The following is a 24,733-nucleotide window of genomic DNA, read 5'->3' as shown; positions in this document are numbered from 1 at the left end:
TTTTGCTGGCGCTACTTTACTGCATAAAACTTGAACGGTCTTCGTCCCAAGGGCGGCTACTAGTAAAGCCCTCTTCATTGCATCAGCTGAGATTTCATTGGCCTCAAAGTACGCTTCTACTTTCACTAGGTAAGCTTGCCACTTATCTTCTTCCTCATCGAAGTCCGGTAGCTTGTGACCCATGTCTGGCGCTGTCCTGAGCCCGATATCCTTGCTTCAGCCTCGTCGCCACTGTTGGAAAGGCGCAGTCAATGGGAACGCCACTGTTGGAAAGGCGTAGTCAATGGGAGCGCCGCTCCCGAGTGATGCATCTGACAGCGTAGCCAGGCCAAAAGTACGACGGTTTATTTCCAAATCAAGGGGTATTATATTGCCACCTAGCGTTGCCAGGTGGTGCATGACTGAGGTGTGAAAGGAGGACGAAGTGGAAGAGGACGACAAAGTGTTGCTTGCACGTTTGCGTCTGTGCTGCTGTGTTCTTGTGTCTGGGCTACCCCCTGCTATCATTGGTATCCTTAGTCAACGTGTACGTGACATTCTGGTGGAGGTGCGGGGTAAAAACGATCGCCTATGCAAGAATCTCCATCTACAAGACGTCGCGCCAGCCCTGTACCATTGGACACCCCCGTGCATCGCTCCAGTCGACGGCTCCAGGGACTGTCTCCGGAGTTTCAGCCATCACCCGCCGCCATGACATCTAGTGCTCCTGCGCAGCAGGTGACGGGCGTCACGCCGGCCTGTAACTACACCTTGCAGGCCCCTCGGGTACCGAAGACTTTCCATGGGGACCTCTTTGAGGATGTGGAGGACTGGTTCCTTCAGTTTGAATGTGGCGCTGCATTCAACCAGTGGGACGATGCTGCCAAACTAAGGAACGTCTACTTCATCCTTGAGGACGGCGCCCGTATCTGGTTCGAGAACCGAGAGCAAGCATTAACTTCGTGGCGGGAATTCCGTCGTCAACTGCTCGAGGCTTATACTAGCGCAGATCGTCGCGAGCATGCAGAACATGCCATTCACTCTCGCATCCAAAGGCCGAATGAGAGTGTCCAAGCATACGTCGAGGACATGACGCGCCTCTTCAGGCGAGCCGATCCCGCCATGTCCGAGGACAAAAGGGTCAGGTACTTGATGCAGGGTTTGAAAGAGCAGTTGTTCGCAGGCCTTGTGCGAAACCCACCGTCGACTGTAAACGGATTCCTTGTGGAGGCCACCACAATGGAAAAGGTGCTACACCAACGTGCCGTGGCTTATGACCGACCTTTTCATACAAGCACAATCGCGGAATCATTTGCATCTTCAGAGCGGCATCCCGATGCATTGCGCGAACTGATTCGCAGCGTCGTGCGCGAAGAACTAAGCAAGTTCTGGAGCCCTCTGCAGCAATCGCCATCTTCCGTTTCTGCTATAGTGCGGGAGGAGGTGCGGCAGGCACTCAAGAGCCCTCTTTCGCCTGTAGTTCCGAGCCCGCCATTGCTGTCGCGGACCGACAATCGTCCCACACATGCGGAAGTTCTGCAGAGTCAGGCTCCCCCTTCACCACCGCCCATTCTCGCGTCACCTACAGTTCCGCTGCCCTCGGTGCAGCCAGTGCAGAACTTCGACAATCGTCCGCTGCCCCGACGCAAAGCCGACATTTGGCGCACGCCTGACCGCCGTCCGCTTTGCTTCCACTGCGGTGAACCAGGACATCTCTACCGGGATTGTCCGTATCGACGCCTTGGTCTCCACGGCTTCCGCATCGACTCGCCTCCTCCCCGGTTTGGTCAACGACCCCGAGTTATTGAGGAGTACCTGGCGGAGCTGCGTTCTTCATCTCGTTCGCAGCGTCAGCCCCGCTCCCCTTCGCCAAGGCGCTCCTCGTTCACTCACGGTTCCTCGCGAGAGGACCAAGGCCGCTCGTCTAGCCCTGGTCGGGAAAACTGAAAACAGCGACCTTCGGGGGCGAGGCCGCTGGTAGTCGCTGCGTTGAAGACCTCCCGTCGTCGTCGCTTCGATCCGACCGCGAGCTGCTGGTACCGTCACCTAGGGAAGCAAAAAGCGTTTCTCTGGACATTCCGGTTATTTTAGACGGTCGCACTACGGTCAATGCATTAGTGGACACCGGTGCCGATTATTCAATTTTGAGTGGTCGCATGGCGACTGTTTTGAGGAAGGTGCTTACTGCTTGGCCAGGTGTGTGCCTTCGAACCGCCGGCGGTCATATAGTTACTCCAAAGGGGATGTGCACGGCTCGAATTCAGATTAACGGACGTACGTTCGTCGTTAGTTGCGTTGTTTTAAGTGACTGCTCCCGTGACCTTATCCTCGGCATTGACTTTCTGCGGGATTACGGAGCAGTTATCGACCTGCGAAATAGACTCGTCACGTTTTCGATGGGACAATCTACCGAACAAGATAGTTCGGTAGATTGTCCTTGCAATACCTTGCAAGGACAATCTACCGGACAAGATTGTACAAGATTGTACTATTCGAACAAGATAGTAGCAGTCCTTGCAATACCGCACTTCGTGTTTCCGCTGAGAGCGTCTCGCTGCCGCCGCAAAGCAGTGCTCTTGTGGAAGTTACCTGTGACGATTTCCGCACCGGTGATGCTGTAGCGGAGGCGAACCATACACTCCTGCTTGCTCATGGCATTTGCGCTCCCCGAAGTTTATTGTCGTTTCACAATGACCGGGCTGCACTCCTTGTCACAAATTTTTCTAATGAGTACCGACACTTGTTCCCGGGGACTGCTATCGCTTTTGCTGACCATGTTGCGCACGATCCGGTCTGTTTTGCATCCACGGCAGTAGAAACTAACGAGCCATCTCTTGACAACATCGACATTAACTGCCACTTGTCGAAGGAGAAACGGCGGGCTTTAGAGCAACTGCTGCTAGACTTCAAGCACTGCTTTGCTTCTTCCTCGAAGGTTCGTCAAACGCCCATCACACAACATCGCATCATTACTTATGACGACGCTCGCCCAATACGACAGCAGCCTTATCGTGTGTCTGCCAAAGAACGAGAAGTGATCCAGACGCAAGTTCAGGAGATGCTGGATGATGGTGTTGTGCAGCCTTCACAAAGTCCGGGGTCTTCACCAGTAGTCCTTGTCAAAAAGAAAGACGGCACTCTTCGATTTTGCGTCGACTATCGGAAATTGAATAATGTGACAAAGAAAGATGTATACCCGTTGCCGCGCATCGATGACTCACTGGACAGATTGCGACGTGCGAAGTATTTTTCATCTATTGATTTAAAAAGCGGCTATTGGCAAATTGAAGTAGACGAAAGAGACCGAGAAAAAACCGCATTTGTCACTCCAGATGGCCTATATGAATTCAAAGTACTCCCATTTGGATTGTGCTCTGCCCCAGCTACATTCCAAAGGATGATGGACACCGTCCTCACTGGCCTCAAGTGGCAGATCTGTCTTGTGTACTTGGACGATGTAGTTGTTTTTTCCGAAACATTTGATCAACACCTCGAACGCCTTCGAGCTGTCCTGGAAGCCCTCCGTTCTGCTGATCTCACGCTGAAGCCCGAGAAATGCCACTTCGGGTATACAGAACTCAAGTTCCTCGGCCATGTTGTAAGCGCTGATGGGGTGCGCCCGGATCCCGATAAGACTGCTGCCGTCGCACGATTTCCCGTTCCAGCTAATAAGAAGGCTGTTCAGCGCTTCCTCGGCCTGTGCGCATATTATCGGCGTTTCATTGCGGACTTTTCTGAGATCGCAGAACCTCTGACGCGCCTTACAAGGAAGGACACCTCCTTTGTGTGGAACTCTGAGCAGCAGATGGCCTTCTCTTTGCTTCGTGAGCGCCTTCAAACATCCCCTGTTCTGGCGCACTTCGATGAAGCGGCTGACTCTGAGGTACACACTGACGCCAGTAGTATCGGTCTTGGCGCGGTCCTTGTTCAGCATCAAGACGGGTTTGAGCGAGTAATAGCCTATGCTAGCCGCACTCTCTCTCGTGCCCAAATGAACTATTCCACCTCAGAAAAGGAATGCCTGGCGGTCGTATGGGCTACTATGAAGTTTCGTCCCTATCTTTACGGCCGGCCATTTAAAGTCGTCACCGACCATCATTGTTTGTGCTGGCTGGCAAATCTGCGAGACCCATCTGGACGACTTGCACGCTGGAGTTTACGGCTTCAGGAGTTTGACATAACCATTGTTTACAAGTCCGGCCGCAAACACGAAGACGCCGACACGCTGTCACGAGCACCCATTGACACTGGCGATACTACAGCCGATGACGATAGCGGTTTTCTAGGAGCCCTCAGCGCATCTGAGCTCAGGGATCGACAAAGAGCTGATCCAGACATCCTTCCACTCATCGATTATCTGGAAGGGCGTGATACGATTCTGCCTCGACACCTATCTCGGCACCTTGGTTCCTTCTGCATACGGCAAGGCGTCTTGTATAAAAGAAACTCCCAGAGCCAAGACAGAACTTACCTTCTGGTAGTGCCATGCGAGCTCCGTGAGGATATTCTCCTTGCTTGCCATGATGAACCAACGTCTGGTCATTTGGGTTGCTCACGGACTCTTGCTCGAGTGCGCAACATGTTTTACTGGCCAGGACTTTCCGCAGCAGTGAAACGCTATGTACGAAGCTGTCGCGAATGCCAGCGCCGTAAAACACCGCCCCAGAAGCCTGCCGGATTTCTCAAGCCCGTTAAAGTACCCCGCATTCCGTTCGACCAAATTGGAATGGATCTCCTTGGCCCTTTCACTTTGTCGCAGGCCGGAAACAAATGGATAGTAGTCGCTACTGACTACCTGACTCGATATGCTGAGACAAAGGCAATCCCTCATGCCACAGCTTCCGAAGTAGCAGAGTTTTTCATGCACAACAGTCTTGCGGCATGGCGCCCCTTCCTACGTCATTACCTACAGAGGGACAGCTTTCACTTCACAGCTGATCGACCGCATATTTGAGCTGAGTTGCACGACCCATCGCAAAACCACAGCTTACCATCCACAAAGCAATGGCCTTACAGAAAGATTGAATAAGACGATTGCGGACATGTTGGCAATGTACGTCGATGTGCAGCACAAGACCTGGGACGAGGTGCTGCCGTACGTTACATTTGCGTATAATACAGCCTTACAAGAGACAACGCGCTTCACATCATTTCGACTTGTTTACGGACGCGAAGTTCAGAGCATGCTCGATTCCATGCTCCCGTGCCCAGATGATGACCAGCTATCCTCAGATGCCCAGCAATATGCCATCCGCGCTGAGGAAGCCCGCCAGCTCGCCCGTGTGCACATTGGGCAGCAGCAGACCACTGACGCGCATCGTTACAACCTCCGGCACCGCCAGGTTGACTACAAGCCTGGAGACCAAGTCTGGGTATGGACACCAGTTCGCCGTCCAGGCTTCGGGCCGTACAAAGTGTTGCGCCGTGTGAGTGACCTCAGTTATGAAGTTATCCCAGACGGTGCCACACAACCAAAACGTCGAAAGCACAGCTCGGACATTGTGCACATTGTGCGACTGAAGCCGTACTACCACCGATAGCGTATGGCCACCCGCTGTGACCACTCTCTTGCTTTTCACACCATTTTTACCGGCCCTTCTCATTTTTTCGGAGGGAGGGGGTAATGCCACCTAGCGTTGCCAGGTGGCGCATGACTGAGGTGTGAAAGGAGGACGAAGTGTCGCTTGCACGTTTGCGTCTGTGCTGCTGTGTTCTTGTGTCTGGGCTACCCCCTGCTATCATTGGTATCCTTAGTCACCGTGTACGTGACAATATAGTCAGAGGGGTGAGCGGAAAGAAGGAAAGAAAGAATGAAAAGGTTGGTGCCATTGCCGGTTCATAGATGGCGATAGCACAGTGGCTGTTCTATTCTCTCTCAAACGAAGCTTACAGACAGATCCTACTCTACACCTGAACAAAACTAAATTACCGGTGAAAAACGAACACAAATTTCTAGGCGTAACTTTTGACAAAAAACTCACCTTTCTTCCTCATATAAATGTCCTGAAGAAAAAGGCTTCCAAATCTCTAAACATACTAAAGGTTCTTTCCCGTAAACACTGGGGCGCTGACAGGACATGCCTTAAACACATTTACAGATCTGTCGTACGCTCCTCCTTAGACTATGGCTGCATAGTGTATGGGTCAGCTAGACCATCATACTTAAAAAAACTAGACCAGGTACATAACAAAGGACTTCGACTCTCATGTGGAGCATACCGAACTTTTCCTATATCCAGTCTGCTTGTGGAAACAAATGAACCTCCTCTTGAAATCAGAAGAACATAACTTACATGTGCCCATATATTTAAAATCAGATCTCTGCCAAAGCATATCTGCTATTCCCTAGTAACTAAATGCCCTTCTAGAACACTATTCACCAACAAACGCAATGCAGCGAGAGCACTGCTCCTAAGATTTGAGCTAATGTGTCAAGAGGTTGAGCTACCGGATTGCTTACCTAGTATTGCCAAAAGACCTAACCCTCTGCCTCCTTGGTACCTGGTCCCTGCAGTTTGCAACCTCTCACACAGTTCCAAAAAACTAACCCCACAAGAGCTCATCATACAAGAATTCCTTCAGCTGAAAGAAAAGTACAGTAGCTTCACAGACATTTACACGGATGGCTCGAAAACAGATCATTATGTCGGAAGCGCAGTTGTTCAAAGTGAATGGGAAAAAACAATAATACTTCCACAGTGCGCGTCCATCTTTACTGCTGAATGCTATGCTGTGTCTGTTGCGATAGAGAAAATAATAAAAGAAAACCTCAGGAGAAGCATTGTTTACACAGATTTCTTAAGTATAGTCACAGTCCTTCACACAAGAAATGCAGTTATACCAATTCTGGGAAACATCATACACGGCATAGCAACACTTACAGATGAAGGACGAAGCATAAAAATTTGCTGGGTTCCCAGTCATGTAGGAATTCAAGGTAATGAAAAAGCAGATATGTGCACTGCCAAAGCTCGAGACAAGAAAATAAAAGAAGTGCAGGTACCATCTCAAGACTGCATGAAATTGATACAAAGTAAGCTGATACAAAAATGGCAGTCGACTTGGAACACTGAAACAAATAACAAAATACACCTCATAAAGCCTGTAATAGAAGAGTGGAAATCGAGCACCCACATTGAACGTTCCAAAGTATCTCTATGCCGTCTTCGCATAAGACACACACATTTAACACTGCGTCGGTTTAACTAAACAGGATAAGCCCCTGTGTGATTCATGCAGACACGAGCTAACAGTCACCCACATTTTAATCTCATGCAGACAACTTGAACAACTAAGAAAAAACATTTTACGCAGTTTTACAAACAACACATTCCTTTTCATCCAGCATTGCTTTTAGGTGAAAATTCGGTCATTGATTTGCCCTGGGTTTTCAGGTTTGTAATAGAAGCAAGCGTTCTAAACAGAATAAGTTTAAATTACATAAATGCAACACTCAACCTTGAAGTTGGCGCATGATAGCCTAAGCTGCTTATGCGCCACTAAACCCAACACAACAACAACAAAACATGGCCTCCAAGAGAGCAATAATTGTGTTTCAACTGTAGGTGGTTAATCATTACATAACGCAATAGCTTTTGATCTGTTGACTTTCTCCTTCACTTTAACAAAGTTATTTGTAATTGCAACTGTCGCGTTCTCTTCAAAGAGCCCAGCCGGTAGCACTGCAAAACCCCCTTGTTTGTCCATTTGATGTAATCGAAGATTATTCCGCTCAAAAAATGTCTCCACTTCTGCAGTACAACCATGCACATGCTGCCAAGTGCTGACTGGGGGAAGCATGCAGAGGGGCCAACACAGGAGATTCATCGGTAGCGTTGAAGTACTCTGACGGCGAACATTTTGGCGAACAACTCTGTGTTTGCATCCTAGCCGTCTTCACTGGTGATGTCTTTAGAGTACTTTGGGGTGGCTCTGATGTGTGAATGAATCCACGAGTCATGCAATGCCCATCATACGACAAGGCTACATAGATGGAAAACTGGTGAACTCTCGCGCATTGCACTTCCACTTCCATAGCGGAGCGCGCCGTGGCAGGTGTCAGGTTTTCCTTTATGGTGTTCTTCCATGTTTTTGTGGTTGTCCACGCGAGAAATTTTTATCAGTGAAGGTACTGAAAAACTTTTATTGGGTCTAGTATTTTGCATAGTGGACGCAGCCAGAATGTTCGCAGCTAAAAGATTTATTTGTTTTTCTTCAACACGCAGCATACTCCATACTGATCTCTTGTCCTAGCAGTTATCACACGTCTTGAAAAGCATAACAGTGAGGTCGTATTCTCGATCACCCCAAACGGTTCTTACTCTACTTCCAAACGTGTTGCACTTTGTGTCTCAGCTCTTTTTGCAGACCACCACTATCGTACCTAGCTGTTTTCCCATTCAACAGGCGGTTGAGCAACTCATTGCAAACCAACGCAAAGCTCGTCGGGATTAAGCAGATGGTCAGCGACATCGCTGGGGACTAAGTTGGCCTTACGTTTCATTGCCGATGTTAATTCCAAATCCCACAGTTTCATGTGAGCTCTAGTCTTTTCATTTTCCATATCAAAAGGCATCAAAAGTGTTGTATCATGACGGGTCCGACCGCACTGCAACTTTTCTTACTTGATGGACCCGCTTGCCTAATTGGTCCCGTTTCCTTGACGCTGTCACTTGGCACAGGAATATGCTTTTCCTCTGTGTCTCACAACACAAAGGCACATTTCTAACATTACCGATCAATGACGTTTTGCTATACTTATGCAGCGTCACATGCTTTCTCGTCGGCAGCACATTGTTGCGGAATTTCCAGTGTCCAAGGCCGAAGGTACTAGACAAGATGGCATCCTGGGGCACGACGTCGACTTGTGCAGCAGATGGTGAGAGATGCAGGGTTCCTTTCAGTATAGTGTGGCAGGCAGTGAATAGGAACATGTGCTTGTTTTCTTTTGCTATCTATCGAGGCATCGATTCAAACTATACACTGGAGCATTTAATTTGAAACGAAGATGTACTCTTCCAAACGAGACGAAGACCGCAGCTAACGTGCACAGGGAACGAAAAGCATACGTTATATTATGACAATGGGCTATGTTAGTGTAAACACTGACTTAAAGTTAGTTTCCCAACTTCCTATAAATTCATATTACACCTGAAATATTTACAGAGTTTAGAAACTTGATAGTTTTAAAATTCGAATTGTGGTTTTTATTCCACCCTCGAGACCAGTGTGCCCCTAAATTTATGTGTTTCAATGAGTTTTTCAAGCACACGAAAACAAATTTTAACATATACCTAAGATGAGATTTTAGGAAGTGAAAGATTGGAAGATGCAATTATGGCACTTTGCAGTTTCATGAAGCTTCAAGCCATGCTGTCCCATTCACTTGCTATGCGAGAAACGTCACGAAGCAATTGTACATTTGGCTGCCTGCAGGCATGTTCGTGCACGATCCCTGATTGGTTCTTCAATGGTTAGTCTGCACCTCTGGGCAACGGACGTCCATGACACGAAAGCATGCTATATTATTTTGCTAGGTTCCTAGTCGCATTGGCATACGTGGAAAGAGGGAGCAGAAGTGTGTCGCACAAGCGAGAACAATAGAAATAAAATGTGAACTTGCCATTGCATGAAATTGGTAAGTAGCACACTAAGATCTTAATGGCAGCTTTCTTGGGAAAATGAAGGAAAAGCTGCATAACACTTTACAATGGATATTGTGCTGCCATAATGAACATTTTATCAAGGTCGTTTTATTTGTTTTACATGTAGGTCATATACACATCCCCCATAGTTTCTTGTGAACAAAAAATAAAAAGAGGACAAGCTGTCAGGCTAGTTGGTTTTCCATAGTTATTGCAGCGCGTAGCCGGATAAGGACGAAGACGGAGGAACACGTAAGATGCAGAGGCACTGAACTGCGACTTTATTTTTGGAAATCAGCCAACCATGTCATATATATAACAGAGAAACGCCCACTAGAGGAACAAAATCTACACGTGGCGAAAACAGGTGCAACAAAATCAAACACGAGTATAAAAAATGGATAAATCTAAATTCTTAACACATGATTGACATGGTACAGTGACATAACGTGATGATAGTGGCCGTAGGGAAAGTGCGTGAAAAATTAACAAAAATTCCCAGTCCTTAACAAGCAACAATGGCTAAAAAAGGTGGATGCACAGAAAACATTTTTTATATTAGAACTTGTTTAAAAAACCGCAGAGAAACTTATGAGATGGACAAAAAATAATAAGTAAGTTAAACATGAAAAAAGAAGAGAGAGAGATGCAAATGTTGAAACAAAATTGAAAGCCAACAATTAACACTGCAAAACAAAAAAACAACAATGAATTAAACAATATGACGGACTGCAATTCAAAATGTATAAAACGAAGGCATGTAAAGAGTACAAATAAAATCAAAGATAAAATCAAGCACAATCAGAGAGAAAAGCAATTTCTTTGTTCGAAAGGAAAACTGAGGATGTGCTGACGCATTCATCCTTGTGCTTAGCAATCAAAGTGACTTCCACTATTTCGCGTGTAAGCTTGTTATGGGATCGGTTTAGAAGGGTCGTTTTCTGAAAGACGGGAGCATTTTCTATTGCGGTCACATGTGCGACAAAGTACTGGCAGGTTTTTGTATGATGACCCTGAAAAATCATTGCTATGCTCCATTAAAGATGAATAATACATTGGCCAGTTTGGCTGATGTATGCTTTGCCACAAGGTAGAGGAATGGAGTATACAAGCCCTTCTGCGCATGTTACGGCGGGATTCTTGTGCCTTGTGGTGCAGCCATTATCTCTCTTTGTCGTTTTGTTGACCATGCGACAAAGTCTTGATAGGCGGTGCGGGGCTGAAAAGACCACGTGAATGCCTGCCTTCTTACCAATCTTCTTGAGAGTATGAGAGATCTTGTGGATATAAGGTATTATTGCTACCTTATTTCGCTGTTGGACTTCAGCTGAAGGGCCTGTCATCTTCATTTTGTAGTTCTTTAACATTTTTCTAGCCACAGAAGAAAGAAGTTTCTTCGGGAATCCCGACTGCGTCAGCCTGCACACTTGAGCTGAAAAGCTATCCTGAAATTTATGCTTGCATGACTTCGTCAAGGCGTTACTAAAACCAGATTGCACAATATTCCTTTTAACCAACTTTGAATGAGCAATACCATAAGCTAAAATGGGTTTCTTGCTTCTTGGTTCGAACGCCCAGCAAACATGATTAGGAGTGAAAAAACGTCTTAGGTCGAGAAAACGAATGGAATTCTTGTCTGGCACTTCGTGGGTCTGCTCAAGTGGCGCCATTGTGTTCGCAAACACGGTCACAACTTGAGATACCCGATTAAAATGGTTTCATTATTGCAACCTAAGATAACTAAGTAATCATCTACGAACCGGAAGATCTTTAAATGCATGAGTTATCAAAGCTTTCATTAAGAGCTCTGTCATGCATGCAGAGGTAAAGGTCACTGAGAACTGGGGCAATGCATGATTGTGTACAGATCCCCTGCCTTTGTATAAAACGAGACCTATTCCAATCTGCAAAGGTTGATTTGAGGTAAACCGACAATTCCAAAACACCATCAACACTAATGCCGCACTTATTCTGAAAAGCCATGGCGCCATATTTGGACAGCCATTACTGTTGATGGTTTTTTGGAATTGTTGTCGGTTTACCTCAAATCAACCGGTTGCAGATTGGAATAGTTCTCTTTTTATACGAAGGCAGGGGATCTGTATAGGATCATGCATTGCCCCAGTTCTCAGTGACCTTTACCTCGGCATGCATGACAGAGCTCTTAATGAAAGCTTTGATAACTCATGCATTTTAAAGATCTTCCAGTTCGTAGATGATTACTTAGTTATCTTAGGTTGCAATAATGAAACCTTTTTAAGTCGGGTACCTCAAGTTCTGACCGTGTTTGCGAACACAATGGCGCCACATGAGCTGACCCACGAAGTGCCAGACAATAATTTCATTTGTTTTCTCGAGCTAAGACTTATTTTCACTCCTAATCATGTTTGCTGGGCGTTCGAACCAAGAAGCAAGAAACCCATTTTAGCCTATGGTATTGCTCATTCAAAGTTGGTTAAAAGGAATATTGTGCAATCTGGTTTTAGTAACGCCTTGACGAAGTCACGCAAGCATAAATTTCAGGATAGCTTTTCAGCTCAAGTGTGCAGGCTGACACAGTCGGGATTCCCGCAGAAACTTCTTTCTTCTGTCGCTAGAAAAATGTTAAAGAACTACAAAATGAAGATGACAGGCCCTTCAGCTGAAGTCCAACAGCCAAATAAGGTAGCAATAATACCTTATATCCACAAGATTTCTCATAATCTCAAGAAGATTGGTAAGAAGGCAGGCCTTCACGTGGTCTTTTCAGCCCCGCACCGCCTATCAAGACTTTGTCGCATGGTCAACAAAACGACAAAGAGAGATAATGGCTGCACCACAAGGCACAAGAATCCCGCCGTAACATGCGCAGAAGGGCTTGTATACTCCATCCCTCTACCTTGTGGCAAAGCATACATCAGCCAAACTGGCCAATGTATTATTCATTTTTAATGGAGCATAGCAATGATTTTTCAGGGTCATCGTCCAAAAACCTGCCAGTGCATTGTCGCACATGCGACCGCAATAGAAAATGCTCCCCTTTCTTTCAGAAAACGACCCTTCTAAACCGATCCCATAACAAGCTTACACGCGAAATAGTGGAAGCCACTTTGAATGCTAAGCACAAGGATGAATGCATCAGCACATCCTCAGTATTCACTTCGAACAAAGAAATTGCTTTTCTCTCTGATTGTGCTTGATTTTATCTTTGATTTTATTTGCACTCTTTACATGCCTTCGTTTTATACATTTTGAATTGCAGTCAGGCATATTGTTTAATTCATTGTTGGTTTTTTGTTTTGCAGTGTCAATTGGTTGGCTTTCAATTTTGTTTCAACATTTGCATCTCTCTCTCTTCTTTTTTAATGTTTAACTTACTTATTATTTTTTGTCCATCTCATAAGTTTCTCTGCGGTTTTTTAAACAAGTCCTTATATAAAACGTTTTTTTCTGTGCATCCACCTTTTGTAGCCTTTGTTGGTTGGTAAGGACTGGGAATTTTTGTTGCTTTTTCACGCACTTTCACTATGGCCACTATTATCATGTTATGTCACTGTATCATGACAATGATATGTTAGGCATTTAGATCATCATCATCATCAGCCTGACTACCCACTGCAGGGCGAAGGCCTCCCCCATATTTCTCCATTTAACCCGGTTCTGTGCTAGCTGCATCCACTTGACCCCTGCGAACTTCTTAATCTCATCCGCCCACCTAACTTTCTGCCGCCCCCTGCTACGCTTTCCTTCCCTTGGAATCCAGTTTGTTACCCTCAGCGACCATCGGTTATCCTCTCGTCGCACTACATGTCCTACCCATGTCCATTTCTTCTTAATGTCCACTAGAATGTCGGTAACTTGAGTTATTTCTCTGACCCACTCTGCACGCTTCCTATCTCTTAATGTTACCCCTACCATTTTTTGTTCCATAGCCCTCTGGGTTGTCCTCAACTTAAGTAGAACTTTCTTGGTTAGCCTCCACGTTTCAGCCCCATAGGTGAGTACAGGTAAGATGCAGCTGTTGTATACTTTCCTCTTGAGCGATACCGGTAAGCTGCTAGACATAATCTGCGAGTGCTTGCCAAATGTGCTCCATCCCAATCTTATTCTTCTTGTTATTTCCTTTTCATGGTCCGGATCTGCGGTTACTACCTGTCCTAAGTAGACATATTCGCCTACTACTTCCAGTACTTCGCTACCTAATGTAAACTGCTGTTCCTTCCCGAGGCTGTTGAACATTACCTTAGTCTTCTACATATTGATTTTCAAGCCTACCTTTCTACTTTTCCTTTTTAGGTCATCAATCATTATTTGTAGTTCATCTCCCGAGTTGCTTAGCAAGGCAATGTAATCAGAAAATCGCAGATTACTGAGGTATTCTCCATCTACCCTTATCCCTAACTGCTCCCCTTCCAAGTCTGAATACTTCCTCTAAGCAAGCTGTGAATAGTACTGGGGAGATTGTGTCTCCTTGCCTAACACCTTTCTTTATGGGAATTTTGTTACTTTCTTTATGCAGAACTATGGTTGCTGTGCAGCCACTATATATATCTTCCAGCACTTTCACGTACGGCTCGTCTACCCCCTGATTTCGCAATGCCTGCATCACCGCCGAGGTTTCAACTGAGTCAAATGCTTTTTCGTAATCAATGAATGCTATGTATAAGGGCTGGTTATATTCCGAGCATTTTTCTATCACCTGATTGATGGTATGGATATGATCGATAGTAGAGTACAGTTTCCGAAACCCTGCTTGATCCTTTGCTTGATTGAAGTCTAAGGTTGTTCTGATTCTATTAGCGATTACCTTCAGTTCAGTTCAGGCGTTCAGTCGTGTCCGACTCTTCGTGACCCTATGGACCATGTCACGCCACGCTTTCCGGTCTCTCACTATCTTCTTAACATCACATAGCTTCATCTGCAATGCCTCGAGAATGCCATCTAACCATCGCGTTCGCTGCCTACCCCTTCTCCGGCGACCCTCAACCTTTCCCAACATCAAATCTTTCTCCAGCGACTCCTCTCTTCTCATCAGATGACCAAAGTAGCTGAGCTTTAACTTTAGAATTTTACCCTCCAATGAGCAGTCAGGGTTTATGGTCGACAATATCGACTGATTTGATCTTCTGGCAGTCCAAGGAACTGTTAAGAGTCTTCGCCAGAACCACAATTCAAACGCGTCAATTCTTCGGCGGGCAGCCTTTTTCACAGTCCAACTCTCACATCCATACATCACAACTGGAAAGACCATAGCACGGGTTATACGGACCTTGGTTGGCAGACTAATGTCTCTGCTCTTTACTAGGCGGTCAAGGCTAACCATTGCTCTCTTTCCCATAAGCAGGCGTCTCCTAATTTCATGGCTGCAGTCTCCCTCCGAGGTAATCTTGGCGCCCAAGAAGAGAAAATCTGTCACAGCTTCCAATTCTTGTCCATTGATGCTCCAGGACTTGATAGGGCAAGACGCCATGATCTTCGTCTTTTTAATGTTCAGTTTAAGCCCAAACTTCTCACTCTCTTCTTGTACGCGCATCAGAAGTCTCTTGAGTTCCACTTCACTTTCCGCATATCTTAGTAAATACCTTATACGTAACAGACAGTAAGCTGATTGGTCTGTAATTTTTAAGGTCCTTAGAGTCCTCTTTCTTATGAATGAGGATAATGTTTGCATTCTTCCATGGTTCCGGTACTGTCGATGACATCAGGCACTGCGTATACAAGGTGGCCAGTTTTTCTAACACGATATCCCCCCGTCCTTCAGCAAATCCGTAGTTATCTGCATTTAGATACATCGATTTTTATACTCGTGTTTGTCCCATGAATTTGAGCGAGCCCTCCGCTCCTTTGGCATTGCACATTCCACTACATCCGTCAATCATCCCCAGTGCAATGGCCTCGTGGAGCGTGTTAACCGCACCATCACGGATATACTCGCCTCCTTCGTGGCTCCGTCCCACAAAAACAGATCGTTTTGTTTCTGCGGCAGCTTTTGCACACAACACTGCGAGGCAAGAAAACTGCCATGCATGTTGACAAGTTTGGTTTCAGTGCGACACATCACATAAGCTGCAAAATTTGTCCTTCAGTCATTTTATTGAAGAACTTGTAATGTGTTATATAATGTTGCGGGACCCTGTGCCCGCCTAGAGAGACAAAGAACAGAGGACACCAGGCAAACACCACTTGCCCCAGCGCTCTTCTTTCGTTCTCTAACCCTCGCGCTGGCGCCGCGCGCTAGTCTCGCGCTCGTCCTGCGCCTCTTCGTTTTCTGGCGCAGCGCTCCTCGGCGTGTACCGTAACATCCTTCCACCGGGGGGGGGGGGGGGGGGGGGGTTTCAGTGAGCTGCTGCAGGCACTCCAATTATTAGTTGGCGTTTCGTGGGGAATGCAGTGAGGCAGCTGGCGACAACAGTAGTGATGGCCCGATATCTAAGTCGGAGTCAGTGCTGGCGCTGTTGACATATTGATTCATGTTTACGCATGCTCCGTGAAAATGTGGTGCACACCGCATCGTCTATGCTCGGGGAGGTCTTCGAGGTGGTATGTCACGGGGCCGAGCCGTTCAACGACACGGTAAGCGCCCCAGTATCGGGGCATGAGCTTCCTGTAAGGGCCAGTCGTGCAGATGGTGCGGCGAACGAGGACCAATTCACCCAACCGGCAGGTGGGATGGGGTGGTGATGCTGCATTGGCCACTCTCACACGCGCATGAGCCGTGAGAAGGTTGCACTGAGCGTCGAGGCGGGCGTAACAAAGTCGTTGGGCGGAGTCAATTGGTGACGTAGTCTAATGGGGAAGGCCCAACTGCGCGTTGAGAGGGATGTAGGGTGTTCTGCCATAGACGACTGAGAACGGCGTGAGTCATCTAGGCCGACAGATCTGTTGGCTTTACACCATAGTTTTATGGAAACGGGCTGTTGTCTTTGATAAGGCTGCTCATGAATTCCCAGTTCTGCTTTTATGTAATGCAGCTCTTTTTGATAAAAACAACTCTAGAATGGCTTTACACATCTCTCTAAACATGATGATTTAGGCTGGTACAAGACAAATGTTCTGGTACCTGGGTACCAATGGTATGACATCGCACTCTTTTTGTTAAGGAGGCAAGTTGCCAACACGTCTTGTCAACATTGGGCTGTAATGGGTGCACTGGGCCAGGCTCTGCACCGATGTTTCTCCTGGTGGTGTCTAAGGTTGCTGCATAAGTTCTGGTGCGGTCTCCTTCACTGCAGTGAAACCGTCATCTTCATCAACTGTAATATCTTAAGAAGAACATTCTGCATGTGCCATAAGCGGTGGCTACACCTGGATAAAGAAGTTGCGTGACTGGTTTTGGAAGGGAACTTTATTGCGATAACAATATTTGCAAACACTGTTGCGACCGATAGCTATATAAGCTAGTGGCCAGTCTGATAAAAAAATTACTTGTAGTTCAGCCGCAGAGCGCAAAAGGCTGAAAAGGTAATCTTCATATACACGTTTGCAAGATACACACCACAAAACACACAAAAAACCAAGCACACTTGGAGCAGACCAGGAGCTAAATATTGAGTGGCTAAAATACAAACATAGCTGCGCAAATGGTAAACAAGGTAAATCGCTGCGCAACCTTACGGCTGCCTGGTCTGCTCCAGAGTGATAGTCCCCCCAGGCTTGTTCGATGTTATATAGGAGCCATGCCGTCTACCGTCAGTGTCCCTTGAGGAAAAGCGTAGCGTTTTTTGTGGAAAACCTGCGGTGCTCGTTGCATTTGTGTAACACAGGATGACCACGCGAGCTAGGCATTACGTCCTGGTCGTCAGCGCAGATGATCGATCTTCAAAGATTGGCAAGCGGGAACTCTAACTGTCGCTGACAAGGATATCTTCGACATCTTCATTTCTGAAATCACGTTAATAGTCTGTCGTCAGCAGCATCAGTTCGTTTCCAGATCCGCAACGAGCAAAGATGGTGCTACAGGAGGAATAGAGTCCATTCATGAATAAGGCAAGTGAAGCACCAATATGGGGATATAGAAGTTGGATTTAAAAATATAAAACTGAAAGGAGAAAACCTTTTTAGGAGTTCACAAATGGAAATCGTCGCCTTTGTCAGTATTGTCAAGCTGATGGTTTTTATGTGCAAGATCATGCATTGAAACCTGCTTAACCTGCTACATAAAAAGCAGATCAGAATATACGAGAGCATCGAGCGGACACTAGGAAGGTGTAAAAGAGAGAAATATGTAGTTGAATTTTTTGTCGTTCCAGGCTTCGTCGTGAACAAGAACTGCTCATACAGTCTCATCATGCTAGAACGGTGCTTTTTCCTTTGTGCATTATATGATAATGCCTCTGTTGATCTAACTGGCATTTCTCATGGATCCATACCATGCAGTTTTTATAGGGGGCTGAACAAACTGTTCTGCAGATTCCTCAACAAATGGAGGAAATCAGAGACAAAGTGCAAGGAGCAATTCTTGTCCGCAGCATAGGCTGACCACAACTTCCTGCTAGGGAAATTGGGCATACTCTAACCACTGGGGGGGTGGGGTGTCATTGACGCATGCCGCCTGAGAAATATAGTTTATATTCCACTTTTACGTGAATTGTTTTTGCACTAAATTGCCATATATGAAGTAGAAACTGCTGTTCATGACGCAAGTTTAAGTTCAGATGCATATCGTTTTGAAATAAATCGCATTAAAATGCTCGAACATGAACAAATTTCTCAATACCTACGTAAGAATGGGCACCTGACCGAAACACCTTCAAATAGCTCGGTCTGATCGCACAAACTGTTAGAACTGCTGGCAGGTTTATTCATAGTTTGCTTTTACCTTGCTCCTGGCGGCTGTCGTTGGAGGTGGCCATGATCCAGGCATAGTCTGCTTTCCATTTCTCCTTGTATGTGCAGTCTTGGGTCTCGGATCCATCTGTGGGTCGTAGCAGGTTGTGACGTCTTGCCTCTTGACGCAGTGCGTTTTATGGATCGATAACTCGCTGGCTTCCTGTACAACGGGGCTGCTCGCTTTAGTAGTGACGAGTACTGCATGCATCTCCCGCTCAAACTTGCTCGTTGTCACAACTGCATGCATTGAAAATCAGAAGTGTCGTAACACATTATACATGTCATTAAAATTACAAAAAATAATCATTATAAAATAGACAGGCACAAAATCAAGTACAATCAGCGTCTGATAAGACTCTGTTTTTACTTTATTTTGGAATAGACCTGGGGTCCCAACAAAACATGGCCTCCCCCCACAGGGGGCACCTGTTAAAGCAGGTGTTTGTGTGTTTTGTGCGACACTACGGACCCCGAGCACCCACGCTTAGCCGTGCGTGGCATCGTCGTGTCTGGGGAATAGGGGATCCTGGTGGTTGAGCCGATGCCGAGTGTTTGAACCTTTAAGGCCCCTCGACGGAGGCAACACACCACTTTGGCCCACGCTTCCCATAGACGGCACCTCCGGGCTGACCCACCCGGGGGAAACCGGCAGTCGCCTTTTCCTATCCTTCCCTTCATCTTTCACGTTCCTATCTTCTATCCTACAACTCTCCTGTCCTCTACTCTCTTCTTGGTTTTTCCTTACTTCCAGGCGACGAGGGTTAACCTTGTGTGGCTGACTACCCTGAGTTATGCCATATTAGGTTATAGTTACTGTGTACAGTTGATGTGTACAGGACTTGCCTGCCAATTCCTGCCCCTTCCCCTCGTTGGGCTCCATGGTGGGCGGCTGGCACAGCAGCCGAACATCATACATTATTTATGGCTTCTTCCTCCAAACAAACTGATTTCCTTTCCAAGAAAATGCGGACTGATGTATCAGCCCAGTTCTTTTCAGCGAAGCATGAAACTTTCTCTAAATATCATGTGATCCACAGTGAAAGCCTTTTCAAACAAGCTCGGCTTATATCCCCTTTTACAGTATCTAGGTCTCTCACAACCATACTAGGCCCAGGATACAAAGTTAGTAAACTGGCTAGCGGGGATCTCCTGCTTGAGCTGCAAAGCAAACTCCAGTACAGCAACCTTCAGCAACTTGCTACATTTGGGGATAGCCCAATAACAGTCACTGCTTGAACACAGTCCAAGGCGTGATATCAGAGATTGACTTCCTGTCACTCACTGAAGCACTTCTAGAAGGTCTTTCCGAGCAAAATGTAATCGGTGTACACAGGGTCAAAATCCGAAAGAACAACCAAGAAATACCAACAAAGCACATAGTTCTCACTTTTAACTCTAGCAAACTCCCTGAATCCATTGAAGTCGGTTACATCAAAGTAGACATCCGGCCCTACATCCCAAACCCTAGGCTTTGTTTCAACTGCCGAAGATTCGGTCATGGCTCCCAGATTTCCCGTGGCCGACAAACATGCGCAAAATGTGCCTCAACTCAACATAAATCTGACTAGTGTGAAGCTGCGCCACACTGCGCGAACTGTGCAGGTGAACACGCCGCATACTCACGTTCATGTCCTTCTTGGAAGAAGGAAAAGGACATCATTACCATAAAAATCAATGAAAACATAAGGTTTAAAGAGGCGCGACAGCGATATCTTGTTAAACGGCACTTTTTGTTCACAGTCAAACCGAACTATTTCAATGTGGTGGAGCATAGGGGCAGCACACCACAACAGGATTTGGTCTCCGCCGAGGTTAAGCCTCAGGCAGGGCCATCCCTGCCCCAGGCAGAAGCAGTGAAAGCTGCCCTGCCATCGCAGAAACAGGGCACACTGGTCCCAGAGCCAACAGCCCAAAAGGCTTCTCCCCCAGAAGGGAAGCCTGCAACCAACACTCCTAACTCTCCCCAAACGTCCAAAGCCCCCGAGACAATGGACACAACCCCTTCCTCGTCCACGCTGCAGCGGCGGCATAACTCTCTGGAAAGATAACGGAGAGAAAAAACTTATTACAGGACCAGACAAACCTGAAACCTAAACTCAGGTACATTCCATAAAAAAATATGGCGTTCCTCATACACTGGAACTGCTGAGGTCTCATAAACAACTGGTGTCCACTTGTCACCAACACCGTAGTTACGGACCAGTACAGGGTCCTCCGGAGCTAAACTCCCGCTGGCGTCGTCCGACTCTGGTGTAGCTGCTCTGCTCTGGACAGGTTTGCTCCTGAGAGGAAAACACATGTCAAGTCTGGTGCGTAGTCGATAACCTAACAGTAACTCTGTAGGTGATAGGCTCGACTGCCTTGGGGAATTCCGGTATCGACACAAAACTCGTGCGAGTGCGGTTGAGAGATCCACGCCAGGCATCTTCTTTAACCCATCCTTAACCGTTCTGACCGCGCGTTCTGCCAGCCCATTGCTTTGTGGGTGGTAGGGCGGTTTTCAAATGTGGGCAATGCCATTCCTGTTCATGAATTCGGCGTAATCCGACCCGGTAATGGGGGTGCGGTTATCAGTTACTACAGTGCGCGGTAGCTCGAACTGGCTGAAGAGCGTACGCAGCGCGTTTACCATGCTGCTTGACGTTGCACTCGAGAGTGGAAGGGCCTCGATCCATTTGCTGTGGGAATCAACCACGATCAGCAACATTTTGTCCCTGATAGGTCCAGCGAAATCGAGGTGCAATCGGGGCCATTTTTCTTCTGTAGCTGGCCCGTTTACTGGTTCACGTGCTGGAGGCATTGGTAAAGCCTGGACACAGTTTCTGCATTCATCGGCTATTCGGCTAATGTCCCGGTCGATCTCCGGCCACCAAAAGTTGGGATGTGCTACCTTCTTCAGAAGAACGGAAATCTGAGCTAGTTGGTGCATTGCAAGATCAAAAAACAGCGCGGCTACTTGGGACAAACAGAGAAGGGTGAATAACGGACAAGCGCTGACAAGGGAGAATAACGGAATAACGGTCGGCGCTTGTCCGTTATTCTCCCTTCTCTATTTGTCCCAAGTAGCCGCGCTGTTTTTTTGATCTTGCTACCTTCTTCATGGTGCAGACGCCCTAATGGGCCTCGTGCAATATCATCAGCAGTCTACCGCGTGCCTGTTTGGGGACTACTACATGATGTCCCCACAGTAGGAGGCCATCCTGAACAGATAATTCATGTCGCTTTTTGTAGTAATGCAACACCTCCGTGTTACCGGAGCAACATGCTTTGGGCCAACCCTCCTGGACGTACCTGCGGACAAGTGCTAGTACCACGTCCGTTTCTGTGAGTGACCGCAATTCTTCTATAGTGATGGCCGACTGGTCCGACTGGTCGATGGCGAGGACAAACTCTGCGTCTCCTTCCGGTGCGGTCTTCGTTTCCTGCAAGGTTTGAGGTAAACGGCTTAGGGTGTCCGCGTTAACCATCATTTTTCCGGATTTGCAAAGCAGCTTGTATTTGTACGCTCCCAGCAGAAGAGCACATCTTTGTATTCTCGCGGCGGCCATGATGGGGGTCTGACGATCCATTCGTTGGAGGCCGAGCAGTGGCCGATGATCCGTCACCAGGTTGAACTCCCGGCCAAGGAGATAGTCCCGGAAACGTGAAACACCAAAAACGAGAGCCAGCGCTTCACGTTCGATCTGAGAATACTTCTTTTCAGCCGAAGTTAAGGTCCGGGACCGAAATCCGATGGGCCTCATTTCCCCATTAATGCAATGGAAAAGTGCCGCTCCCACACCGTGAGGTGAGGCATCGCATTCCAAAAGTAGTTCGAGCTTCAGATTGAAATATGTCAACACAGGGGCTGCGCAAAGAGCCTTTTTCGACAGTTTGAATGCTGCTTGTTCATTATCGCTCCACATCCACCTGGCTCCTTTCTTCAGTAGCTTATACAATGGCTCAAGTAAGGTGGACAGGTTAGGGAGAAACTTATGGTAGAAGGTGATAAACCCAAGAAAGGCACGCAACTCTGTAACATTACGCGGAGAAGAGGCTAGTCTGATAGCGTCGATGTTCTTTTCAACCGGGTGCAACCCGTTTTTATCAATGCGGTGACCGAGATAAACTGCTTGCTCGGCGAAGCGACATTTGTCAGAGCGCAGCTTCATGCCATTTCCCCTGAAGCATTGCAGTACTGCTTTCAGGTTTGAGTCATCTTGGCTCTTGTCAGCTATCAGCACATCGTCAAGATAGACCTGCACGCCGGTTAACCCTTGGAGCACGGATTCAATTTTCCGCTGAAAGATTGCTGGCGCAGAAGAGATTCCAAATGGTAGCCGCTTGTAGCAGTATAGCCCTTTTTGAGTGTTGATGACGGCCAGTTTCCGCGACTCCTCGTCCAACGCTACCTGGCTATAGGCGTCTCTCAGGTCTAGCACACTGAACCGTTCTCCTCCCGCTAAATTGGCAAACATGTCGTCAATAACTGGTAGCGGGTATTGCTCAATCTCACACACAGGATTTAGTGTGGCTTTAAAATCTCCGCAAAGGCGCACTGAGCCGTCCTTCTTCAAGACGGGAACAATGAGTGTGGCCCATTCCGAATATGGTACAGGCGATATTATCCCTGCTTCCGTAAGCCTATCCAACTCCTGTGAAACTTTTTGTTTGTACGCAAAAGGAACCTTCCTTGCTTTGAAAAACTTGGGGGTTGCTCCGCTCTTGAGATGAATCCGTGCTGGCGGGCCTTTCAAGAGTCCGGTGCCCTCGCTGAAAAGATCAGCATAGCTGTTCAGAATTTCCCCGGCAGGTTGATGGGCAGCTGGCGGAACCGTGCTGGCCACGTTAGTCTACGCCTTTACGTGCAGGAGAGTCATTCCGGTGTCCTTCAGTTTCTGCAATAAATCCCGGCCACAAAGACTGGGGCCTCTGCAGTTTAACACCACCAGATTGCATTCCACTGTAGTTCTTGATAACGCACGTCCATGTTCATGACGGCCAGCACTGGTAGCTTTCCAAGATAGCACGATAACTTTATCGTAGATTCCGCTAGCGGAGGCCATTCATTGCGATGTTTGTCATAAATAGCTTTTGAAATGAAGCAGACTGGGGATCCAGTATCAGTGTCCATTTTTAGGTCAACGCCGTTCCATGTGAATGTTTTCTGAATGGGCGGTAGATATCTGCGATGTACTGCTATCACTGTCTTCCGATTCCTGCCGCTTCTGTGCTTCCATGGTACCAGTTCTGTTAACGCTGTCGGCCGCTAAGCACATCTTCGCTAGATGCCCGTATCGTCTGCATTTGAAACATTGCCCTCTGTTAAAGCGACATGCTGCAGTCTTGTGGCCGTAGTTACCGCAGCACTGGCATTGCGTTCGCGGTTGCTTTCGTATCGCTGATTGGCGCCGATGAGTTATCTTGAACACGTTTGGATCCCGAGCCTCGCCGGTTATGCCTCGCGAATCTAGTTCGGCGCTTTCTGCAGCTAGTGCTAGAGCCTCTGCTTCCTTTAGTGACAGGTCTTTTATTGCCAGAAGCTGCTTTTGTAAACTCTGATCGGACGCCACACACGATGCGGTCTCTGATCATTTTTTCTAGCACAGACGAAAAATTGCAGTTCTGTGCTATTTGTCGTATAGCGACAATAAATTCCTGCACGGATTCTTCTTCTTTCTGATAGCGGTTGAAGAACTTAAAACTTTCTGCTATTTCATTTGGTGTAGGATCATAGTAGCTGTTCAAGGTCTCGACTACCTTGTCGTAGCTCAACGAACTTGTTTTTGCCGGCGCTACTTTACTGCATAAAACTTGAACGGTCTTCGTCCCAAGGGCGGCTACTAGTAAAGCGATCTTCATTGCATCAGCTGAGATTTCATTGGCCTCAAAGTACGCTTCTACTTTCACCAGGTAAGCTTGCCACTTATCTTCTTCCTCATCGAAGTCCGATAGATTGTGACCCATGTCTGGCGCTGTCCTGGGCCCGATATCCTTGCTTCAGCCTCGTCGCCACTGTTGGAAAGGCGCAGTCAATGGGAACGCCACTGTTGGAAAGGCGTAGTCAATGGGAGCGCCGCTCCCGAGTGATGCATCTGACAGCATAGCCAGGCCAAAAGTACGACGGTTTATTTCCAGATCAAGGGGTATTATATAGTCAGAGGGGTGAGCGGAAAGAAGGAAAGAAAGAATGAAAAGGTTGGTGCCATTGCCGGTTCATAGATGGCGATAGCACAGTGGCTGTTCTATTCTCTCTCAAACGAAGCTTACAGACAGATCCTATACTACACCTGAACAACAAAAAACTCACCTTTCTTCCTCAT

At 47.1% G+C, this 24,733-nt stretch overlaps 1 protein-coding gene across 1 annotated transcript in view; it reads left to right on the top strand.

The window, feature by feature from the left end:
• LOC146210324 (uncharacterized) overlaps positions 1-24,733 on the top strand; it is a 234,232-nt gene that overhangs the window by 201,691 nt on the left and 7,808 nt on the right. The window contains exon 6 of the mRNA XM_084609560.1: positions 8,769-8,857. The gene's annotated coding sequence lies outside the window, so the exon portion shown is untranslated. The remainder of the gene's footprint in view (positions 1-8,768; positions 8,858-24,733) is intronic.

This window comes from Amblyomma maculatum, chromosome 1 (assembly GCF_055883805.1).
Source record: "Amblyomma maculatum isolate TAMU_Amacu chromosome 1, ASM5588380v1, whole genome shotgun sequence".
In the NCBI taxonomy this organism is placed as follows: Eukaryota; Metazoa; Arthropoda; class Arachnida; order Ixodida; family Ixodidae; genus Amblyomma; species Amblyomma maculatum.
The sequence above is the reverse complement of the archived record's forward strand: the minus strand, read 5'-3'. Positions and strand labels throughout refer to the sequence as shown.